A 14787-nucleotide genomic window follows, 5' to 3' on the forward strand; every position below is an offset into this window, starting at 1 on the left:
GACACGCAGTCCATGTAACAGATGCCCATTCTGGGTTAAAGCGATTTTCAACAGACTGGTTTGAACTGATGTTCACCCAGATTTTCTGTCCCCATGCACCTCAGATTTTTCAAATTTCATGCTGGAATAAAAACTTTGACTGTCAAAGTGGAAAAACGACATCCCCCCTGCAAGAAGCACAGCTCAGAGAAAACTCCTGGTAATGGAAAGTGAAAAGAGAAATGGGGAGAAAACGCAAATGAGCTGCTGATTATGCAGTGCTCGGGTTGAAGAAGAAAGTTTAACCAGAGTGGTGTTTTTAAAATTTGATTTTTACACAGATACTTGAATCACTGATTTTTTTCCTCCCACCGAGTATATAATGAAACAAATGTTCATGCAGCGCAGCGTGACTCAATTATGCTTTAACGTGATCGCTGATACATTGTCAGGGATTTGAATAGGCATATTTACCCTTTGCTTATTGCACAAACGGGAGCAAACAAATACAAAGAATCCCACAGAAGCTGCCACACAAACTGCACACATATTAAGCAAAGGGAACACGGCTGTAATATCAAAAAAACATTAAACCAAAAACATACAGTCTGGCTGTGCAGCCTCCCACGCAAGCATGTCAAACTCTCTCACGGCGAGATGATAAAAATAGCTTATTTCCTGCATACAGTATCAGTAATGCATAAAATGGAATACTTAGCATTCCGAGCATTCAGATTTCAGTGTAAATCTGAGTCCCTCTGTGTGTGACCTCTTGTATAGTATACAGAGCCTGATGACGGAAGTCTTAACTCAATATGTGTGACAGCTCAATCCTGTGTGACACGCTCCTGTCTCGTTGTCTTTATGTGTCTGCCTCCCCAGGCGACCGGCTGTCAGCTCTGCAGCAGCTACAAAAAGGCGCAGCCTCCCCACTCCGTCACGCCGGTACAGCAGCCACTCCTTCCTCTTTGCCTGACGCCCAGAACAGAGAGGAAGATTGAGAGACAGCGAGCGGAGATGGGAAGGGAGGAATATACAGATCTACTGCACAGGGAGCGGGGGAAAAAAATGTAAGAGAATTTAAAGGAGGCTCACAATTTGTCTGCAGAACACCCTCTTTGGATTCCTTTCATGCACTTCCTTAACTGGATACTGGACATTTCCTCAAGCCTCCAGCTCTTTGAGGGGTAAATTATGTAGAAATCTAACCTCTAATCAAAGGTTCAGTGATAATCCCATTCGAAGACGTGCAAGCTTGTTGAGATTTTACTGGAGCTGGAAAACAGCATCGTGGAAATGGACACCTTAGGGGTGCATCGATTTCTTGGCCACAAACATTCGACCTGAGGCCTGTATCACATAGTGATATCCGCTGGTTAGCCGGCTACCCTGGCGCTTACAGTAACTCTGGTTCTCCTGCATCACAAAGCTGGCTGGTGGAGTGCAAAGGTAACCTGTGATGCACAGCTAACCTGCTGCCTTTTTCAAAAAAGCAATTACATGCAGATCACAAATAGCGTCGCGCTGATTGGCGCCTGCACGAACTGCACATAAAATTGCAGGTCCTGCAGGGTTCTCGCATACTGGCGCAGGGGCCGCGCTATGGTGCTTGTGTTGATTAGAGAAACATATGGGCAAAAATGGGCCAGAGCGAATGATTTCCATTTTGGAAATACTTTGATGAAAATGCTCCCTGCTATGGTGTAGATTCAGTTCAGGGGTTCAGATAAACGCACACTAATGGCCTGCCTGCTGATCAGTCGCTGGATAAACGGCGACATCAGTCCTTCAGGATCCCGACTGTGACACATTGCATTAAAAAAAAAAAAACACAGTGACATTTATAGGCCGGTGGAAACACCTTTCATGATAATTATACCAGAGAACCAGAACATTTGTAGCTAGACAATGTATCCACAGAGCCTCGATTAAACAGAGAAGCTATATCTCACTGTACTAATGGCCTTTTGATTTGTCTAGAGCTGCATTTTAATTGTTCCTTTCAGTGACTGCTGCAGAGATGTTTTTAGACTCAGTGCGATGATGATTCTCAAAGCATTTCCACTGTTGCCTGCTTAAAATATCTGCACACTGTTAATTAGCTAATTAACAATGCAATATTTTGGTTCAACAGACCTTATCAAGCATTACATTCTTTTGTATTATGCAGGTAGGATACCTGCAGCTTCCCTCTTCTAGCTTTGACATCAGAAGGTGTTATTTTTACATGTTTTGAAGCATTTTGGGTATTCACAATACTTGGTTCATCATGATATCAAAGAGCACAAGTATCTGTCTTATTTCTAACACAGGGACAGAGAAGGTGCTGAAAATTATTTATAGCCTTGCTTTTAGTATTTAGATGTAATATTTTTACTTCCATTCGAGTTTTATGGTGATATTGCACATATTTTCAACTCCCCAAATATTACTTTCTGCCACAGCAGCAATAAAATTTCCCCACAAGAATCGCCGTTTCATATTAAGACATATTAAATACTCCGCTCTTGATGGGATGATGTTGCCTGTGATTGGCTTAGAATTAAGAGCTCCACGCTCACACTTGGAGCCCGCTGAGCCAGTTGATAACCAGCGACATGACATGGCAGTGGCAGTTTTCCAGGATCACCAATATGACCAGTGCAGCGAGACTGTGTTCAGAGATGACTCACTTCTGAGGCAATTACAGTGAGACATGCAAGTTTTAAACTGTTTCGCTGCCGTTGCCTTTTCAGTGAGCTTTGACTTTAGCTCTATTACGTTTTCCCAATTCAATTCGTCTGCGTTTGTTGTCATGCGAGTGTTCCACTCACATCAACTCTCACAGTGAAACCACACAGGTGATTTTAATCACTCTTGGTTGATTAGACCTCTTCTCAGGACTGTGTGCACAGACTGTGCTTGATTTGTATCTCCATTACTCTCCTGTTAGCACCTTACGCACCTGTTCAGGCCCAACAAAATGCACATTTAGAATTTTTAATGGGAAACAATGTGAGGTGCAACCTGTGTGGAAGTCTAATCAGCAAGAATGCTTTAAAGTTGAACTGAAATTGAAATCAGTATTTTCTGTATCGTTGGTGTTTGGCTTTGTGTACTTATTTTGTCAAGATTTCGATCACAAGAAATAAGAAATGTAAATTATATCTCTTGTTCTGCATTAACAGCTCAACCTTACTTGTGAATATTTAGTTATTATGCTAATCAGACCTCCTTCTTCTAATGATGTGGCAATAATGCAGCACTAACTGCACAGCAGCTACCAATGACTCAGCTAAAGTGACCAAAAAGTAATGTTCAGTGGGGATAGTTAATGTTAGCAAGCTAAGCTAACTAGCCCCCACTTTCTGTTGTGTTGGCACGCTGAAGAGGGGAAAAACTGCCTGTAGCAACATTTGTAGGATGTGCAGTATGACATGCTCCAGTCAGCAGTGCACCAATTAAGGTCACAGTGTGTCTCCTGCTACACCGGCCCTGAGATGTCAGTCAACCATTCACATGGCAAATGCCTATTGAGAGGCCAAAAATTGGTCCAAAATCGGTTTTATCCTCTTTTTTTTTTTTTTTTTTTAAAGGCAAAATATGCACAATAGCTGTAGTATCATTAAAGTCGTTATTAGGGTTAAGCAATATGCTAAAATCTTCCAATTGGCCACTCTCAGCCTTTGTGCAGGTGTACCCATCCCCGCTCCACAAGCTGCTGTCATTATTCATCATTTGCTTCTTTGCTTTTTTAGTCTAATGAATAAACAAAGTAAACTCACAAAATGTCAAGAGAGGGAATATTCTTCCATCTAAATGCAACCGCACACCTTCAGAGTTCAAGTTTCTCTGTCTCACCAAAGAAAGATGAGCCTAACTGCCAAGCAAACTCGCTGTGAAACGCACTTCATTCAAACTCGACAGAAACAAAATAACCGTCTTCGTTAGTCTTTCCACTGTTCCAACAACAACCAACTCTGGTCAAATTAAATGTGAAAGTATTCTGGCTCCGGTCGCTGTGTCTCCCTCCCTCTGCTGTCGCTGGCCTCTTTGTGCTGCTGGGCTCGCTGAGCTGAGTCTGTCACTGAGCAGCAGCTCGCACTCGATCTTTGGAGGCAGACCATTAAATTAGCAAAGTAAAATGACAAAAAATCATCCCCAAAAGAAACACCCGGCGATGGACTCAGTCGATATACTCATCCGACCATAGTTGATATATTCTTACAGGAAAAGTGAGGAGAATGAAAATTTCAGTGTGACTTTAATGTGTGCACATTGATTTCCTGCCTCAGAATTTGCTGTTGACAGGATGTACAAGTGGACCCATGCTGTGTCTGAGACATAATTCGAAAGAAACGCTCAAAACACATACAAAAAACATACTGAATACAAAGAAAAACACACTATAATTATGTGTTTGGTAAATGCTTTCAGCCACTGTTTATGCAATAAGATTATCTTTACAGGAATTTAAAGGCGAGCTGTGATTTATAACCCAGAGCGTCTTGGATGGAAAAGCTGTGAATCTGACACAGATTCACCGCCAGCAGTACCAGCGAGGAGCGGCTTTGATTGACCATCAAGGGAGAAGGGAGGTTCACCGACACTTCAGCGAGAGACTAACAAGGATTTGGGGTCCAAGCAGGCGCCGTGGAGAACGTCCCCTGTTCAAACGCTAAATGACTATTGGCAGGTTGCTGTCGCTCAGCGGGAGGGAGAGCGCTTTAAACACACTGCTGGAGGGACGCTGCAGTGTCACAGTCACTCACAATCTGATTTCTGGGTCCCGCTTCAGGAAAGCATCCAATTGGGAATCACTTATGAAGTGTCTGGTGATAACAAGTGGCGCCGAGGCTTCTATCAGGAGCAGACAGATTCACGATTGAAGCCTGAGTCCAAACGCGAAACCCCTTCCTGCTCCGAGGAGAGGCTGAATCCGAGCCTCTGGCAGTGGACCGTTGGCTGTGTTGTGTGTCTCTGTACACTTGTGGGTGGGACGCAACAACAAGGGAAGGACAGAGGAAACTGATCACGTGAGGACCTGAACAAGGAGAAAATCTGTGTCTGGAATATTCTGGTCTATTACTAAACGTTCTTCACTGCAGCCACACAGTTTTCTATCACCATGTTTGTTCAGATAACAATCTCTAACACAGGAGAAGTTCTCACAAGAGTTGAATAGTTCTTCAACTAAATATGATGTTTGGTGAATCTGGCGGATCGCCGTGGGGACGGATCTGATCTGACTGACACGGGAGCTTGTTGTTATTTCATTCACAGCAGCTCTGGTTCTGCCCTGCTGGCTGAGCAGCGAGCCAGGAAGAGGTTTATTCTGTTCATTCAGACAAAAAGCCCTGAAACTGCTGCACGTAAAATCATAACATAACTACTACTACTACTACTACTGCTGCTGCTACTACTGCTGCTACTGCTACTACTACTGCTACTACTACCACTACTACTGCTGCTACTGCTACTACTACTACTGCTACTACTACTACTACTACTGCTACTACTGCTACTACTACTACTGCTACTACTACCACTACTACTGCTGCTACTGCTACTACTACTGCTACTGCTACTACTACTACTGCTACTACTACCACTACTACCACTGCTACTGCTACTACTACTACTACTACTACTGCTACTACTACTACTGCTACTACTGCTGCTACTGCTACTACTACTACTGCTACTACCACCACTACTACTGCTGCTACTGCTACTACTACTGCTACTGCTACTACTACTACTGCTACTACTGCTCCTGCTACTGCTACCACCACCACTACTACTACTACTACTGCTACTACTACCACTACTACCACTGCTACTGCTACTACTACTACTGCTACTACTACCACTACTACTACTGCTACTGCTACTACTTCTACTGCTACTTCTACCACTACCACTACCACCACCACCACCACTACTACTACTACTACTACTGCTGCTGCTACTGCCACTACTACTAATGCTACTACTACCACTACTAGTACTGCTACTGCTACTACTACTACTACCACTACCACCACCACCACTACTACTACTAATACTACCACTGCTACTGCTGCTACTGCTACTACCACTACTACTGCTGCTGCTACCACTACTACTACTACTACTGCTACTACTGCTGCTACTGCTACTACTACTACTGCTACTACTACCACTACTACTGCTGCTACTGCTACTACTACTGCTACTGCTACTACTACTACTGCTACTACTACCACTACTACTACTGCTCCTGCTACTGCTACCACCACCACTACTACTACTACTACTGCTACTACTACCACTACTACCACTGCTACTGCTACTACTACTACTGCTACTACTACCACTACTACTACTGCTACTGCTACTACTTCTACTGCTACTTCTACCACTACCACTACCACCACCACCACCACCACTACTACTACTACTGCTACTACTGCTGCTACTGCCACTACTACTACTGCTACTACTACCACTACTAGTACTGCTACTGCTACTACTACTACTACTACTACCACTACCACCACCACCACTACTACTACTACTACTACTACTGCTACTGCTGCTACTGCTACTACCACTACTACTGCTGCTGCTACCACTACTACTACTACTACTGCTGCTACCACTACCACCACCACTACTACTACTACTATTGCTACTACTACTACCACTTCTATCACTACTACTGCTACTACTACTACCACTAATACTGCACCTTTCACACAAGAAATTAAGAAAAAAAAACCACTGTAAAATAAGATGGAAAATAAAACCCACTTGATTATAATAGTAAAAATAAGATAGAAGAAGAACAAGGATGAAAATAAGGACACTGTGACGGCGGGTGCAGAGAGAGACCCAGGAGCGGAAACGGAGAAGGTTAACAAAAGTTTATTTTGCAACAACAGGCAATAACTGAAACAATCGCTGGCAGCGTGAAGTCCAAACAAAACACGAACTCAGAGAGGTCCAGAGAGTGCTGGGCTGTGTGGGCAAGGGAGGCACTGGAACAAACAGAGAAGAGACAAACAATTAATCAAAAAGGTTCAGCAAGCTATCAAAACGTACTATACCACAGGAGACTGAGACCAACTGATACCACGGTACGTGGAAGTATACTCTGGCGTCGAGGAGTCACTCCGCAGAGGTTAAATAGGCGTCCTAATCTCCTGAAGTGAACTCAGGTGTGCCCAAACACTCCTCGACGCATCGGGGGGGAGGGGAGCCTCAGGAAAACAAAACGTAAAGTTACAGCCCACAAAACAGAACACAGGAAATGGACCTTCAAAATAACAGCACCGACAATACCAACCGCCACAGTACCCCCCCCTCAACGAACGCCTCCAGGCGTTCTACCCGGCTTGTCCGGGTGAGCGGCATAAAAGTCCCGAAGGAGAGAGTCATCCAGAATGAGTCCCCTGGAGACCCAGGAACGCTCCTCTGGACCGTAACCCTCCCAATCCACCAAGAACTGGAAACCACGGCCGCGTGGACGGACATCCAAGATCCGTGACACCGTGTAGGCGGGATGACCATCAATGAGGCGGGGGGGAGGTGGGGCGGCGGCCGGCGGGCTGAGCTCGCTGGAATGCACCGGCTTCAACAGGGAAACATGGAAGGTGGGGTGGACCTTCATAGAGTCTGGTAGCTTGAGCCTGACGGCAGACGGATTAATGATCTTCAACACCTCGAAAGGACCGACAAAACGGGGAGAGAGCTTACGTGACTCGACATCCAACGGAAGATCCCGTGACGACAACCACACCTGCTGACCCGGTCGGTACTCGGGGGCGGAGACGCGGCGAGCGTCGGCCAGCCGTCGGTTCCTCTCCGTGGAGCGGGTGAGAGCAGCTCTGGCAGACTGCCATACCTCCTTAATCCTCCGGAGGTGCTCCTTCACAGAAGGGACGGATACCGCAGTCTCCTGCTCGGGAAACAAGGGAGGTTGATAACCCAAACAGCACTGAAACGGTGACATACCTGTGGCCGAACAGGAGAGGGAGTTGTGGGCATATTCTATCCAAGGCAGGTGTGTACTCCAAGAGACGGGATGATGAGCAGCCACGCAGCGAAGAGCGGACTCCAGATGTTGGTTGGCTCGCTCTGTCTGGCCGTTACTCTGGGGATGGTAACCAGAGGACAGACTTGCCGTGGCCCCCACCGCCTTACAGAACTCCTGCCACACCTGGGAAGCGAACTGTGGACCCCGGTCCGAGACCACGTCGAGGGGAATTCCGTGAAGCTTGAACACATGAGTCACGAGTAGACTAGCAGTCTCGAGGGCAGAAGGCAGTTTAGGCAGAGGAACATAATGCACAGACTTGGAAAAGCGATCAATAATAGTTAAGATGACAGTGTTACCTTCAGATGGAGGAAGACCAGTAACAAAGTCCACGGCGATGTGAGACCATGGGCGGCTTGGGACGGGCAAGGGGTGCAGTAACCCCGCAGGGGGATGATGAGAAGCTTTTCCCCTGGCACAGACAGAGCAAGCGGCAATAAATGCACGGGTGTCGCGGTACATCCTCGGCCACCAGAAGCTCTGACGGAGGAACTGGAGGGTGCGGTGGAAACCAGGGTGACAGGTAAGTCTAGAGGAGTGAGCCCACTGGAGAACTTGCGACCGGACCGAATCCGGGACAAACTTGCGATCGGGGGGACCGGAACCAGGGTCCGGTTGTTGCTTCTGCGCCTGGAGCACGAGGGATTCGATCTCCCATGTAGCCATACCCACGATGCAAGCCGGCGGGAGGATGACATCCTGATGTTCCGAGTCCAGGGGAGGGGCATAGAGACGGGACAGGGCGTCGGGCTTAGTGTTACGGGAGCCGGGGCGATAGGAGAGGGTGAAATTGAACCGGCTCAAAAACAGAGCCCATCTGGCTTGGCGGGGATTAAGCCTCTTCGCGGTGCGTAAGTAGGCGAGGTTCTTATGATCAGTCCAGATCAAAAAGGGAACCGTAGCGCCCTCCAGCCAGTGCCTCCATTCTTGAAGCGCCCAAACCACAGCCAGCAACTCTCTATTCCCGACGTCGTAATTCCGCTCGGCCTGGGATAAGCGGCGGGAAAAGAAAGCACAGGGATGCAGTTTGTGAGTCTGAGGGTCTCTCTGGGAGAGGATGGCACCAGCACCGGAGTCGGAAGCGTCCACCTCGACCACGAACTGACGAGTGGGATCGGGGTGTTTGAGCACCGGGGCAGAGGTAAACAGTGCTTTAAGCTGGGCGAAGGCCTGTTGGGAATCGGGAGACCACTGGAAGGGGATTTTCACAGAAGTAAGTCTAGTGAGGGGAAGAGCTACCTTACTGTAGTCACGGATAAATCTGCGGTAGAAGTTAGCGAAGCCGAGAAACCTCTGCAACTCCTTCCGGGTGGTGGGAACGGGCCAATCCGTGACAGCTTGGATCTTGGCAGGATCGGGTCTTAGCTGACCCTTGGCGATGATATAGCCGAGGAAACCCACTGAGTCAGAGTGAAACTCGCACTTCTCCGCTTTAACAAACAATTTATTCTCAAGAAGTCTCTGAAGCACTAGTCTTACATGCTGTCTATGTTCCTCTAGATCTCGAGAGAAAATCAATATGTCATCTAAATAAACGAAAACAAACCGGTTTAACATGTCTCTGAGGACATCGTTAATGAGAGCCTGGAAGACAGCGGGGGCGTTGGTGAGACCAAAAGGCATGACTAAATATTCGAAATGACCTAACGGTGTGTTGAAAGCTGTCTTCCACTCATCACCCTCCTTTATCCGGACGAGGTGATAAGCGTTACGCAGATCAAGCTTGGAGAAGATGGTGGCGGAGCAGAGTGGTTCGAAGGAGGGGTCGATGAGAGGGAGAGCGTACCTGTTCTTAACGGTGATGTCGTTAAGTCCACGGAAGTCGATGCAGGGGCGAAGGGAGGCGTCCTTCTTCTTAACAAAAAAGAAGCCAGCCCCTAACGGAGAGGATGAGGGGCGGATGAGTCCAGAGGCTAGAGAATCCTGGATGTATGTCTCCATGGCTTCCTTCTCGGGGCGTGACAGGTTATACAGCCGACTAGAAGGGAGAGGAGCACCAGGGAGGAGGTCTATGGAGCAATCGTAGGGACGATGAGGAGGCAGGGACAGGGCTAACTCTTTACTGAACACAGGGGCTAGGTCATGGTACTCGGGAGGCACGGAGGTAAGGACAGGGGGCGTGGGAGGTGGAGGAGAAACACGGGAAGAAAAGGGGTTGGCCGAACGAAGACAGTGGGCATGACAGAATGGGCTCCAGGCGGAGATACTAGCTGTAGTCCAGTCTATCTGGGGGTTATGTTTAAGCAACCAGGGGAGGCCCAACACCAGGGGAATCTGAGGGGAAGGAATGACGAAGAATTGGATGTCTTCTCTATGATTCCCAGAGATTATGAGCGTGACCGGGACCGTACGTTGAGTGACCTGAGCTATACGTCGGCCGTCTAAGGCGGTTACATTTCTGGGCACCGGGAGGGATTCAAGGGGGAGCTTAAGCTGGGTGGCTAGTTCGGTGTGGATGAAGCTCTCGTCTGCCCCTGAGTCAATCAGAACCCTCATGGGAAGCGACTCACGACCCCAAAGCAGACAGGAGGGCACGGTAATACGGGAGGGAGAGCTGGGATTAGGGGATGTCTGACTCACCAGTGCGCTCTCCGTCACGGGTGAGCCTGCCCTTTTGGCGTCTGAGGGCAGTTAGCGAGAAAATGACCTCCCTGGCCACAGTAGATACAGAGCCGCTGGCTGAAACGTCGCTGCCGCTCGCTGGGGTGGAGACGGGTCCGAACCAACTGCATGGGCTCCGAAGGGTGAGAGGAGGACGTGGAGGGAGCAGCGGAGTGGCCGGAGGATCCGCCACTGGCTGAAGGGGGAGCGAGGGAAGCTGGCTCGTGAACATGAGAGAGGCGAGTCTGGGCTTTCTCTCTCTGTCTTTCTCTCAAGCGGTTATCTATGCGTATGGCGAGGGAGATTAATGACTCTAAGGAATCGGGTTCATCTCTGGAAGCTAATTCGTCCTTTAACTCACTAGAAAGACTCCGTAAGAAAACACCTCGTAGCTCTAACTCCCCCCACCCGCTCTCTGAAGCTGCGATACGGAAGTCAATAGAGTAATCTGCCACTGATCTCGCTCCCTGCGCCAAGGAGAATAGGCGTTTAGCAGTTTCCTGCCCCTGTCGTGAATGATCAAAAATACGACTAAGTTCCCTCGAGAAACTGTCGAAAGACGAGAGAATGGGGGAGTGCTGTTCCCATAACGCTGTAGCCCACTGCGCTGCCCTGCCCCGTAACAAATTAACTGTATAAGCTATCTTAGCTCTATCAGAAGGATAACTAAGGGGTTGTTGATCAAATACTAGTGAACAGCGCAAGATAAACCCCCCAGCATTACCAACTTCACCTGAAAAGGGTTCGGGGGCCGGCACATACGGCTCACGCTGAGAGACAGACAGAGAGGTAGATTGGGCTGCAGCGGTTGCCGGTGGGGGTGGCGCTGGTGTGGGACTTGGGGAGGAAGGAGAGCCACGGGTGTCCGTGCGGCTGAGGTAAGCGGTGAGGTCACGGACTTGGACGCTGAGACCTTGTACTGCCTCCATTACTCCCCGCAGCATGTCCTCGTGCTGGCCGAGACGTAGTCCTTGATGGGCGAGCGCCGCTCGAAAGGGGTCCGAATCCGCTGGGTCCATGTTTGGCCAGAGTATTCTGTGACGGCGGGTGCAGAGAGAGACCCAGGAGCGGAAACGGAGAAGGTTAACAAAAGTTTATTTTGCAACAACAGGCAATAACTGAAACAATCGCTGGCAGCGTGAAGTCCAAACAAAACACGAACTCAGAGAGGTCCAGAGAGTGCTGGGCTGTGTGGGCAAGGGAGGCACTGGAACAAACAGAGAAGAGACAAACAATTAATCAAAAAGGTTCAGCAAGCTATCAAAACGTACTATACCACAGGAGACTGAGACCAACTGATACCACGGTACGTGGAAGTATACTCTGGCGTCGAGGAGTCACTCCGCAGAGGTTAAATAGGCGTCCTAATCTCCTGAAGTGAACTCAGGTGTGCCCAAACACTCCTCGACGCATCGGGGGGGAGGGGAGCCTCAGGAAAACAAAACGTAAAGTTACAGCCCACAAAACAGAACACAGGAAATGGACCTTCAAAATAACAGCACCGACAATACCAACCGCCACAGACACTTAATAATAGAAATAAAATAAAGGTAAAAATACAGAACATATAATGGATAAAATCAGGTACAACAATTTAAACGAAGAGCAGCACAAGGTGCAAACGTTTCAGGCCTGTATCAGGAAGTCAGAGCTAGGTAAAGGCCAAAGCGAAGAGATATGTTTTTAGCTGCCTAATCTGGTAGCTATAGGTAGTGTGCTCTTGGTTTTGAGGTGTAATTGACAAAGGGTGAGCCCTCGACTTTCCTTCGGCTGTTGCTGGAAACCTCCAACAAACCAGCAGCAGATGATCGCAGCCTTCTTGAGGGCAAATAGCGAACAAGGGATTTAGCAATGTAGCTCGATCCTTTGTGTACAAGGAGGAGGACCTTCAAATCAATCCTGCATGTTACAGGAAGCCAGTGCGGGGCAGCTAAAACTGGACTAATGTGCTCTCTCCTCTTGGTTCTGGTTAATAGCCGAGCTGCAGAGTTCTGAACGAGCTGAGGTCTCTCAGTGGTCGTTTTTCGGGAAGCCAGTAAATAGTGCATTACAGTAATCGAGTCAGCTTGAAATAAAGGCATGAATCAGTTGCTCAGCATCTCTTTGATTTTTAAATGGTCGTACTTATCTTAGCTCACATGTCAACAGATCCATCGCCATGAAAAACTCAATAAAGAGTACAAAGTGAGCAAAAAGCAAGTGAGTGGACCCCTAAGTTTTAGTTAGTTTTTCCTTTCCTGTGCTAAAATCTACAACAGGGCTCACCTGTGATCAACCTGTTGATCTTGGTGGATTTCCAGGTTGATCCAGAAGCATTTAAGTTGACAGTAATTTATTTTAATCCCATTGCTCTGCCAGAGCTGGATCAGGACTGCATCTGCTGTGTCACATCACAGGCCATCACTCCCTGCTGCTGTTGTCTGACATTTAAAGCTTTGCACAGGTGCATCTCTCGGAGGCTTTATTGTGAAGCCGCTACAGGAAATGCATTATAGTTGTCGCCCAGGTGAGGGCTAACAGGTAGTATTTTTCTGCATTTTGGCTTTTCAGCCGGCAGCCACAATAAGCAGGCGAGATGAAAAGCTGTAAGTGAGATGCTCTTCCTGCGGGTAAACCCACCAAGTCCTCCAAACAATAAATTACGCTGTTTGTCCGTGTCCTCGAGGGGGACAGATAAAAGCGTTCTTCTTTGGAGGACAGTCGGGGAAAAGCACAAAATTGACCTGATTGTAGTTGCCACAGCATGTCACGGAACAGGTGTCCCACTCCGGTTATTTACCTGCTGCCTCAGATGGCACACTGTTTTAGTTTCAGCCTTTCACATTGGAAGGTGTCTTCAGGCTTATTTCTGAGCTTGTGAGGGTCTTTCATTTAATGCTGTGTTTTAGTTTCCACTTTGAGAAAATGCATCTAGCAGATCCTGGCTAATATATGGACATGAACAGTGATCTTTACTTAGAAAAAGCTCAGAAATGTGTCTGATTTGTGTCAGTTTGTCCAACTTTCACTTCTGATATGATTTATAGTTTAAGGAAAATTCTGCTACAAAGCTAAAAAAAAATTACTCACGCCTAAAATTTGTATTGCCATTTGCATGTATTATCATTAATTCTTAATTTAATAGCCTTAACGTTGAGAAAGCATCTATGTACCGACTCCCGAAAACGTCCAATAACCAGCAGCAGGTCAGGTGTAGCAGTCAAAGTAACGATTACCTGCAGATCTATCACAGAAATGCCATTTCACATACCTGCTCCTTTCATTCACAGTTGAAAGCTATGGCTTGATGGCCGCCTGCCTGCCTGCCTGACCTGAATTTTCCATTTGGTGCCCCCCGACCAAGCCGTGGGAGAAAAGACAAAGAATAGCGAGTAAAGTGATGGACGGGAGCCAGAGAGCGAGGGGATGGATGTGACTGAATTGTTGATTCGAGCACATCACATAGATACAGAGATGTAAAGGATTGAGACGGAGTGGCGGCGCGAAGAGATATGCCAGTCTTGGAAACTCTTGCATCACAGCTGGAAGTCCATCACAGCAAAAGAGACGAGGCATTTCTGAAATGAGCCCAAGGGAGGCAGAGCTGGGGGGTGGGGGGTTGTAAGATGAGGCGAGGTCATGAGGCGAGATGAGCATGACTGAAATGTGCAACGACGAAAAAGTTGGCATCTTCAGAAGCCGTCTTGTCGGCTTTTACTGAGACGTTTTTATGAACGAACGCCGTCATTCCAACAGACCAACAGCTAAATATCCTTTCCCTCCTTGGTTCTAAATGTGAGCTCAGCTCATACGGAAACAGCACTGACCATTTAAAAAAAAAAAAAACCCAAGCAGCACAGAGGTCTTCTCACTACTGCACACCACTTATCCAGACTTAACGCTGTGCTGAGCCTTGTCAAGCACCTCTAGTCCTCGTCTGAGAGTCTCCGGGGCTGTGATTGTGAGCGTCAGGCCGAAGCACAGCACTGCGTAAGTGACTATCTGGTGCTCCATTTGGGAACACTTAAGGCTCTCCCTCCGCTAATTACGTAGCTCTAATTAGCTTGTGGGCAGAATCCAGTAAATGCCTAATTGTCTATTGACATTATGCAATGAGCTGCAACAAAACCCTCTATCTCAGTTACCGTATCGCCTCAGCAGCAAAAAAT

Source organism: Chelmon rostratus, chromosome 18 (genome assembly GCF_017976325.1).
Source record: "Chelmon rostratus isolate fCheRos1 chromosome 18, fCheRos1.pri, whole genome shotgun sequence".
In the NCBI taxonomy this organism is placed as follows: Eukaryota; Metazoa; Chordata; class Actinopteri; order Chaetodontiformes; family Chaetodontidae; genus Chelmon; species Chelmon rostratus.